The following is a 10,378-nucleotide window of genomic DNA, read 5'->3' as shown; positions in this document are numbered from 1 at the left end:
GTATGACTATCCAGACTGACCTCCCAAAACTACATTATGCTCCTCTGTGTTTGTGTAGACCCTGGAGAAGCTCCTTTCCTAACACAGAAGTTGGTTTGTGGGAAGACAAAGACGAGAGTCTTCCTTACAACAGCAAATCTGCGTAGGGGTGAATATGAAATCTGTTCCCGGTCACCTTACCATATTTTTGCTTCATGAACTCATGGCCTTCATGAGGAAGATGGTAGGGTTCTGCCCCTTTCACATTTGCCAAGCAAACTCAAAACATTCCTTCCCTGTGATAAATGCTCCAATTTAAAGTGTGTGCCCTTGTTTGAAGATGCACAGAATGGAATGATTTCATTCTCGTTTCTGCGTCATTTCTGAGAGAGCTTTCCTTTGATGGCTGGTGACAATGGGAAATGACAGAGAGGTTGCACAGATGGGAAACAGCACTTTTGGACCTGCAGTTTTTTTAAAAAAGAGGGCGCCTTGTGTGAAGCCCAAAGCCAGTTCTCAAGAGCAGGGGCGGCAGGAGGCGGGGGCTAGCAATCTGCCTTGATGCAATTTCATTGCAGAGTTTTAAAAGAAAACCTGCAGCAGAATTTAGTGGCGCGCGGACACGGTGATCTGAGCCAGAGCTCAGCCTTGGGTCTCTAAAAGGGAGGTATTAAAATTCATTTGAATTAAATTGTGTGAGAGAGGTAGGGTGGGGTGGGTGGGGAGGGAGGGAGGGAGGGAGGGGAGAGAGAGAGAGACTTTGCTAGAACTGTTTCAGGACATTATAAATTATATTTTGCAAGGATAAAGAAGAGTGCAGAGCGGGCAGATTAAATTGCAGAATTGGCCAATCCATTCCATTCTGCACAGGTGTGGCATTGCAAGGAAGCAGGGCAGCTGAGATTATAGGACAGACTGAGATTGTAGGACAGCCGCCATGAACCCAGGAGCAGTTATTTATTTTGTATTTTCATAACAGTTACACACCGTTTGATTGGTGGGGAGGGGGACCCAACCCTCTAAGCGGGTTAAGGCAATGAATTGATCAGCAAGAAAAATTAGCAACGATGATTTAAAGCAGGCATCCCCAAACTGCCACCCTCCAGATGTTTTGGCCTACAACTCCCATGATCCCTAGCTAACAGGACCAGTGGTCGGGGATTATGGGAATTGTAGTCCAAAACATCTGGAGGGCCGAAGTCTGGGGATGCCCGATTTAAAGCTTTCCGAAAGTTAAAACAACCACAGACTAAAGCTCATGTCTACCTTCTAAACATCTGGGTAGGCTTGTCTAAACAAAACTGTTTTTAGCAGATACTGGAACAGAGTACGTACAGGGAAGGTGCCTGCCTGATGTCAATAGGTGGGGAGTTCCAAAGTGCTACACCAAAAGATCGAGTTCTTACAAATGCAGAACTCCCTGTTAGGTGGCTGCCAGTTGGTGGCTGAGTGTGCATTTATGGGGTGTGAGGTGTTGCAAAACACAGAAAGAGTCTCCAGGGGCTTCTAAGTGAGTATATGTTTCTGGTTCTTTTTCCTTTGCTCTGCTCATTTTTTCAGATTTTCTGTATTCTAATAAACTCCTGTTCCTCCCATTATATTTTACAGCTCTCTCAAAAAGACTATTACACTACAGCAAAATGTTGCATATCAGCGAGGAATCCGCTTCACTGATAATATATCAACAGGCAGAATGCACAGAGAGACAGCCTCAACCAAATGACTTGCACATTAATGCTTTCTAAAACGCACAAGTCAAAAATTGTGAAATAAAACTCATAACGTTGGAGCCAGGCTGCGGCTGCAATCCTAACCCTGCTTACCTGCAAATGAGCCACATCAAATTCAGTAGGACTTACTTCTGAGTAGACACGGTTAGGATTGCGGGCTGTCGTGCTTGAGGTATAACGTGCTGAAATCAAGGGGTCTACTTTGAGCATGAGTAGTATACCTGGCTCCAATCCATGGTGGATAAATAAAACTCGAGTCCTCCGCTTTGAAAAATCAGAATCCCTTTTCAGATGCTCATTAGGTGTAAAATGGAGGAAGGTGGCAGGAACTGGGCTATAGCCTGGCTCTAACTCTGTGATAGAATCATAGTGCCATAGAATTGTAGAATCAGAAGGGACCCTAGTCCAACCCCCTGCAATGCAGGAATCTCAACTAAAGCATCTGTGACAGATGGCCATCCAACCTCTGCTTAAAAACCTCCAAGGAAGGAGAGTCTACCACCTCCCAAGGGAGTCCGTTCCACTGTCAATAGGCTCTTACTGTCAGAAAGTTTAGTTGTCCTGAAGTTTAGTTGGAATCTCCTTTCCTGTAACTTGAATCTCTTGGTTTGGGTCCACCCCTCCAGAGCAGGAAAAGACAAGCTTGTTCCCTCTTCCATGTGAGAACCCTTGAGATAGTTGAAGTTGTCCTGAGTCACTTCCAATTCTTCAGCTCCTGGGATTTAATTTTTTTTCCGAAAATGGCTTTTAATAGTGATGTGCTGTTTTTACTATCTGCATTTGAATAGATTTGTATTTTATGTAGTTTTAATTCTATTAGAGTTTAATCATTTTTTAACCAGTATATGCTGTTTGTCTTTTTCTCGGTGATGTTTTAATTTGTGTAAGCCGCCTTGAGTCAGGGGTGGGTGGGAGAGAGGAAGCAGGTTATAAATAAAAACAAAATAATAATAATTCCTGAAGAGTGCAGAACAGCTAAGAAAGGGGAATAGTGTGTGGACGGCCCAGCATAAATCCCCAGCTAGTGTACTTCTGTTGCATCAACGAGTCATTGCAGAATACAAAATGGAAAGAAAGGAAGAAACCAGCAGTAGTCTGAGTCTGGAGGATCCCAATCTTGCTTAGCAGCTGAACAAAAAGGAAATCAAGTCTCGGGCGCACGTAACCCAGAAGTGGCATATTAATTCAAATTGCATCAAATTTATGGGTTGTGACGGACCTCCAGCTGAGATAATGATTGCATTGTAAATAAATAAACCAAAGGATGCACAATTCAGGAGCCTTTCGCTCCAATTGCTCTTTACTTAACAGCCGTTGATTGCCATCTGGAACACGCACAAATCTTCTCCTGCTTCAGGTGCTCAAGGGAACAGGTGAGGATCCAAGCCGGGTGCATCAGCCCCGCCCACAACATACCTGTACCTGCTAGCCCCACCCCCTCCCGCCCCCAGCGCTTACGTGTTCAGCATGAAGGCCCACTGTGAGGCTCCACCACATTCAGCCGAGTGAGGTTTGAATCCACCTTGGATTGGGGATTCTGACTGTGGGAAGGAGTCTAACCACGGTGGCTTGTGGTTCCTGCATTGCAGGGGGCTGGATGGGTCCCTTCCAATGCTACAGTTCTGTGATTCTATGAGTCCTGCAAGAATCTCCATTCATAATGAGGAGATTCAATATGAATTCAATAAAGGAGCCAGGGGGGGGGGGTGTATGTGTAAACCCTGCCCTGCTCTAAAAGCCAGTGCATTCTTCTGAAAGCTTGAGGGGGCTCTAGAAGCCTCTGCTTTCGACACTTTCCAATGTGGTCACAAATATCTTTATTTCCTTTCCATTTAAGCTGCTCTACAGAGACATAATAATAATTTATTTGTACCCCGCCCTCCCCAGCCAGAGCCAGGCTCAGGGCAGCTAACAACACAAATGCAAGGAGGGTGACAGGAGTATCCAGGGATGCTCTGGATGCCTGATCTCTCCATGGCTCTGTCGCCTTTGGTCCTCCAGATGTTGCTGGACTACAACTCCCATCATCCCTCACCACTGGCCCTGCTGCCCGAAAGGGCTGGTGGGAGTTCAGCCGCAGATGAGATGCCCAACCACCACCCAAACCACTGCCATTTTAATTAGTGAAAAGGGATGCAGGTGGCGCTGTGGGTTAAACCACAGAGCCTGGGGCTTGCCGATCAGAAGATCGGCGGTTCAAATCCCCACGACGGGGTGAGCTCCCGTTGCTCGGCGTTTCCATGTGCTGCTCTGGTTCACCAGAAGCGGCTTTGTCATTCTGGTCACATGACCTGGAAGCGCCGCAACCCCAGAGTCAGTAACGACTGGACCTAATGGTCAGGGGTCCATTTACCTTTTAAGCTGTCACTTGATATTGCAATTATCAGGGGAATCAGACCTCCCTAGGCTACACAACTGGTAGAAGTTAACTCAAAGAGGAACTCTATGATCAGAATTCTGAGTCACTAGCGTCAGATTCAGCAAATTTGAATTCCGATGTTGTTCTGATTCATCTGTTCCGTCTCCATTACTGCTCTGCCAGTTTTTGCTCCTCCACTGAGCTAGTCCATTGAGTTAGTCACAGACTCAAGACCTCTTTGTCAGCTCCGTGTTCAACCACCTTCCTCCTGAATTCTCCAACAGCCGCCATCTGCATAATCCTTGTCCTAAATCACAGCCCAACAACCACAGTGCTCGTTAGCTGCTGTTTAATTAAGCAATATGGATCCTGCCTTGATATTTACAATTCCACTCGCTCTGATTGATTGGTGAAAATGTCTCATTTTTAAATACGGCAGCCATAAAGTTTAATACCGCTTGACTTATTGCGAGTTTCATTTACCGCTCCAGATGCCAATCCGGCCCAACCCAAAGCTAGGAGCCGCTGGCCTATTAAATCAATGCTAACTGTGCGTGCAGAAATAGATGATGAGCTTCATTACAACCGGTTTGCTGGGCAATTATTGAGATCTGGATTTACACACTCGTGCAAATCCAACACTTCTTCTCTCCTGGGCTCCGGCAAAGAGGCGGGAGAGGAACATGTGAAGAAAACATTTCATGCAGACCACTGCAAAGTTCTCGCGCTCCGCTTCCGAAATCGTGGACAGCGCTTTTTTCAAAACTCTTGCGATCTAATTACCTAGACAAGGTGCCCATCCTAGAAACAAGGTTATTTGTGGTTCTGGGAAAGCTGAAGATCTTCAACAGCCAGGGATGAAAGGGAGTTGGAGGGCAGGAACATCTGCAGGGCCAAAGGTTTGCCAGTGGTAGAGCTTGTGGCATAGAGGCAGATACTTAGAGAGGAACGACTTAGGGAGCTGGGTATGTTTAGCCTGGAGAAGAGAAGGTTAAGGGGTGAAATGATAGCCATGTTCAAATATATAAAAAGGATGTCATATAGAGGAGGGAGAAAGGTTGTTTTCTGCTGCTCCAGAGAAGCGGACACGGAGCAATGGATTCAAACTTCAAGAAAGAAGATTGCACCTAAACATTAGGAAGAACTTCCTGACAGTAAGAGCTGTTCGACAGTGGAATTTGCTGCCAAGGAGTGTGGTGGAGTCTCCTTCTTTGGAGGTCTTTAAGCAGAGGCTTGACAGGCATATGTCAAGAATGCTTTCATGGTGTTTCCTGCTTGGCAGGGGGTTGGAGTGGATGGCCCTTGTAGTCTCTTCCAACTCTATGATTCTATGATGGCCTGTGTGGAAGGCTTTCAAAGATTAGACAAATTCATGGAGATGGCTATTGATAGCCACTAGTCAGGATGGCTCTGCTCTGCCTCTGTAGCTCCTGAATCCAAGTCACTGGAAACCACAGGAGGGTAGAGAGCTCTTGTGCTCAAATCCTGCTTGCGGGTTTCCCACATGCACCCGGTTGGCCACTGTGAGAACAGGATGCGCTGGACTAGACGGGCCATTGACCTGATCCAACCTCAGAACTCTTCTTATGGTCTGCCTTGCATGCAGAAGAAGATCCCAGGCTCATTCTCCAACACCTCTAGGTTGTGGGATGCAAAGGGTTAAGCGCAGTCAAGTCACAACAATCCCTAGATAGTCCACTTGGAGGACTGAGGAGGAACACATGACTAAGCCTAGTTTCCTGTTCCTTCACATGCTAATTAGATGGGGGAAAGGCGATAGATAAATTCAGAAGGAAACAGCCATTTTTCTCTCTCTTGGATCAGACTCTGTTGGACTTCAAGGACTCAACATCTAGTGAGGATTCTCTCTCTAGGCTTCCAGCCTACAGAGAGAGGGATGAGATGGAGTCTCTCTTCTTATAAGTGAACTTCGCAATGTATATATTACTTTTTACCTAAGCAAGTCTACCTCTTGAGTATGCTGTATCTCAGGAAGATTGTAAGTAAGCATCTTTTATATTTTTAAGAGCATTGTGTTGTGTCTTTTCTTTTAAGAGGGATAAAGGGGGAAATACCAGGAAAATACACTTTATTTTAGTGGCTTAAATCAAGCCTGCGCAAACGCTTTTCTGCTGTGTATTTTGCAAAAAGGGGAATGTTTTTACTCTGCTAAAGTTTGGTGCTTGCTAGCGCAAGCGGGGATAGGATATATTAAACCATATCTCCTCATCCACATTCCTGAACATTCTCACATAGGTGGGGCTGGGAGGGACCTCATCTGAAACCCTAGAGAGCTGCTGCCAGTCAGTGTGGACAGTACTGAGCTAGATGGACCTGTGGTCTGCTGACACAGCATGACACAGGCCTGGGATAGGTCAGGCAGTAGAGCATGAGACTCTTCATCTCAGGGCCGCAGGTTCGAACCCCATGTTGGGCAAAAGATTCTTGCATTGCAGCGGGTTGGACTAGATGACCCTCGTGGTCCCTTCCAACTCTACAGTTCTATGGCACTATATTTTTGTGTGTGCCCTGCTCCACATGTTTACTGAATTTAAAAAGAGAGGCAATCGAAAAGTCCCTAAGGTCTTCCCAAGAGACAAAACATTAAGCAGGGAAAGTCAACAGAAAATGCTACTAGCCGAAGCAGAGGTAACTGAGGTTGCAAAGGAAAGGGTGATTGGTGTTAGGGAGTTTTAAAAGGCTCTTCGGATTAAAGAGAGCTGGCATAAGTGGACCACTCTATTAGAGAGGAAGAGACATTTGCATCCACCACATAAAAGTCTTCGTATTATGAACGCCAATGTTAATCTGCTGCTAAATAATATAAGTTCAGCCATAATATATTCAGTCTTTTTTCAATCTTCTAAAGCCTAATTAAAATGAGCTGCCACACCAGGAGATGAACTCAATTACTGTCCAGTGGTATGTAAGCTTCAGAGACTTATTTCCAAAGCTCCTTGATGATCGTGTAATTTGTTAACAAGAAAACAAGGCAGAGCGCTTCAGGATTATGCTGGGAAGTCTCATGGCACAGGTACCTGCCAAGGTTGCATTATTTCTTGGCTCTGGAGACATCTGGAAGGGGCAGAACTTGCAACCCCTGGGCTGAAAAAGCCAGAGTCAAAAAACTCACATGCAAAACCAGACTGGGCAAGGGACTGATGAAAGAAGACTTGTTTGCTGATCGGTGACACAATCTGACTTTGTTCGGCAACACAAAAGATCATGCTCACTTGGTCTCAACACAATGCACAAGCCTAACGACGCAAGTAAAGCCTAGTGGATCAGGCCCGTGGCCCATCTAGTCCAGCATCCTGTTCTTACAGTGGCCAGTTGGGGAAACCCACAATAGGATCTTAGCAACTGGTATTCAGAAGCATTGCTGTTGAACTGTGGAGGGCAAACACAACCATCCTGGCTAGCAACCTTCGATAGCCCTCTCCTCCTCCAGGAACTTGTCCAATCCTCTTTTAAAGTGGGAGCAAGTTCCATAGTTTAACTATGTGCTACATGACAGATATTATACCAGAAATTATACCAGAAAGATATGGAGGTCTCGTACACCCCAGGTAGTGTGGTTGCTGACCTTGAGCCAGACATCTTGGAGAGTGAAGCCAGGTAGTGTGGTTGCTGACATCATAGTGTGCCAGGTAGACATCTTGGAGAGTGAAGCCAGGTAGTGTGGTTGCTGACCTTGAGCCAGACATCTTGGAGAGTGAAGTCAAATGGGCCTTAGAAAGCACTGCTAATAACAAGGCCAGTGGAAGTGATGATATTCCAGTGGAAGTGATGATATTCCAGCTGAACTATTTAAAATTTTAAAAGATGATGCTGTTAAGGTGCTACACCCAATATGCCAGCAAGTTTGGAAAACTCAGCAATGGCCAGAGGATTGGAGAAGATCAGTCTACATCCCAATTCCAAAGAAGGGCAGTGCCAAAGAATGCTCCAACTACCGCACAATTGCACTCATTTCACACGCTAGCAAGGTTATGCTCAAAATTCTACAAGGCAGGCTTAGGCAGTATGTGGACCGAGAACTCCCAGAAGTGCAAGCTGGATTTCGAAAGGGCAGAGGAACCAGAGACCAAATAGCAAACATGCGCTGGATTATGGAGAAAGCTAGAGAGTTCCAGAAAAACGTCTACTTCTGCTTCATTGACTATGCAAAAGCCTTTGACTGTGTCGACCACAGCAAACTATGGCAAGTTCTTAAAGAAATGGGAGTGCCTGATCACCTCATCTGTCTCCTGAGAAATCTCTATGTGGGACAAGAAGCTACAGTTAGAACTGGATATGGAACAACTGATTGGTTCAAAATTGGGAAAGGAGTACGACAAGGTTGTATATTGTCTCCCTGCTTATTTAACTTATATGCAGAATTCATCATGCGAAAGGCTGGACTAGATGAATCCCAAGCAGGAATTAAGATTGCCGGAAGAAATATCAACAACCTCAGATATGCAGATGACACAACCTTGATGGCAGAAAGCGAGGAGGAATTAAAGAACCTTTTAATGAGGGTGAAAGAGGAGAGCGCAAAATATGGTCTGAAGCTCAACATCAAAAAAACCAAGATCATGGCCACCGGTCCCATCACCTCCTGGCAAATAGAAGGGGAAGAAATGGAGGCAGTGAGAGATTTTACTTTCTTGGGCTCCTTGATCACTGCAGATGGTGACAGCAGTCACGAAATTAAAAGACGCCTGCTTCTTGGGAGAAAAGCAATGACAAACCTAGACAGCATCTTAAAAAGCAGAGACATCACCTTGCCGACAAAGGTCCGTATAGTTAAAGCTATGGTTTTCCCAGTAGTGATGTATGGAAGTGAGAGCTGGACCATAAAGAAGGCTGATCGCCGAAGAATTGATGCTTTTGAATTATGGTGCTGGAGGAGACTCTTGAGAGTCCCATGGACTGCTAGAAGATCAAACCTATCCATTCTTAAGGAAATCAGCCCTGAGTGCTCCCTGGAAGGACAGATCGTGAAGCTGAGGCTCCAATACTTTGGCCACCTCATGAGAAGAGAAGAATCCTTGGAAAAGACCCTGATGTTGGGAAAGATTGAGGGCACTAGGAGAAGGGGACGACAGAGGACAAGATGGTTGGACAGTGTTCTCGAAGCTACGAACATGAGTTTGACCAAACTGCGGGAGGCAGTGGAAGACAGGAGTGCCTGGCGTGCTATGGTCCATGGGGTCACGAAGAGTCGGACACGACTAAACGACTAAACAACAACAACAACAACAACATGACAGATTGGGAAAGATTGAGGGCACTAGGGAAAGATTGAGGGCACTAGGAGAAGGGGACGACAGAGGACGAGGTGGTTGGACAGTGTTCTCGAAGCTATGAACGTGAGTTTGACCAAACTGCGGGAGGCAGTGGAAGACAGGAGTGCCTGGCGTGCTATGGTCCATGGGGTCACGAAGAGTCGGACACGACTAAACAACAACAACATGACAGAGCTTTCTTTTATCTATCCTAAATCTTCCAAGATTCAGCTTCACTGAATGTTCATGGGTCCTATCGTTCCAGAGGCCAAGGCTAGAATGAACAAGTAGAAGTGAGATGGTCGAAGGTCTGGAAACCAAGCCTGATGAGGAACAGTTGAGGGAGTTGGGTATCTTTAGCCTGGAAAAGCAGAGACTGAGAAGTGATGTGATAGCCGTCTTCAGATATCCGAAGGGCTGTCACGTGGAAGATGGAGCAAGCTTGTTTTCTCCTGCTCTGGAGGGGAGGACCCAAATCAATGACTTCAAGTTACAAGAAAGGAGATTCCAACTAAACATCAGGAAGAAATTCTGAGGGTAAGACCTGTTTGACAGCGGAACAGACTATCTCCCAAAGTGGTGGGCTCTCCTTCGTTGGAGAGACTGGATGGCCATCTGTCATGAATGCTTTAGCTGAGACTCCTGAGTTGCAGAAGACTGGACTACATGATCCTTGGGGTCCCTTCCAACTCTGCAGTTCTGAGATTTTATTACTTAAAAAGGCAAGAAAACAGACTTCAGCCGAACACAAGTGAGAACTTTAAAGTCCCTTCCAAATCTATGGTTCTAATGGCAGTTTGCAGCTAGGGTAAATCAATATGGGAAGACTCCAAAAGAAAAGCCATTGCTTCTAAGTAGGGATGGGGAGACATTTGATTCAGTTTGCATTTAATGACAAACCTACCTAATTTGCCCTTTCCGAAACGACGCAAAACCCAGCTCTCCTTTGAAATTTGCATTTCTCAGAATTTCACAATGCTGTTCTCCAGCCAAGTAATGTGCATACGCCAATAAATGCAAAAAACCAGTGAAAACAG

This window comes from Zootoca vivipara, chromosome 11 (genome assembly GCF_963506605.1).
Source record: "Zootoca vivipara chromosome 11, rZooViv1.1, whole genome shotgun sequence".
In the NCBI taxonomy this organism is placed as follows: Eukaryota; Metazoa; Chordata; class Lepidosauria; order Squamata; family Lacertidae; genus Zootoca; species Zootoca vivipara.
The sequence above is the reverse complement of the archived record's forward strand: the minus strand, read 5'-3'. Positions refer to the sequence as shown.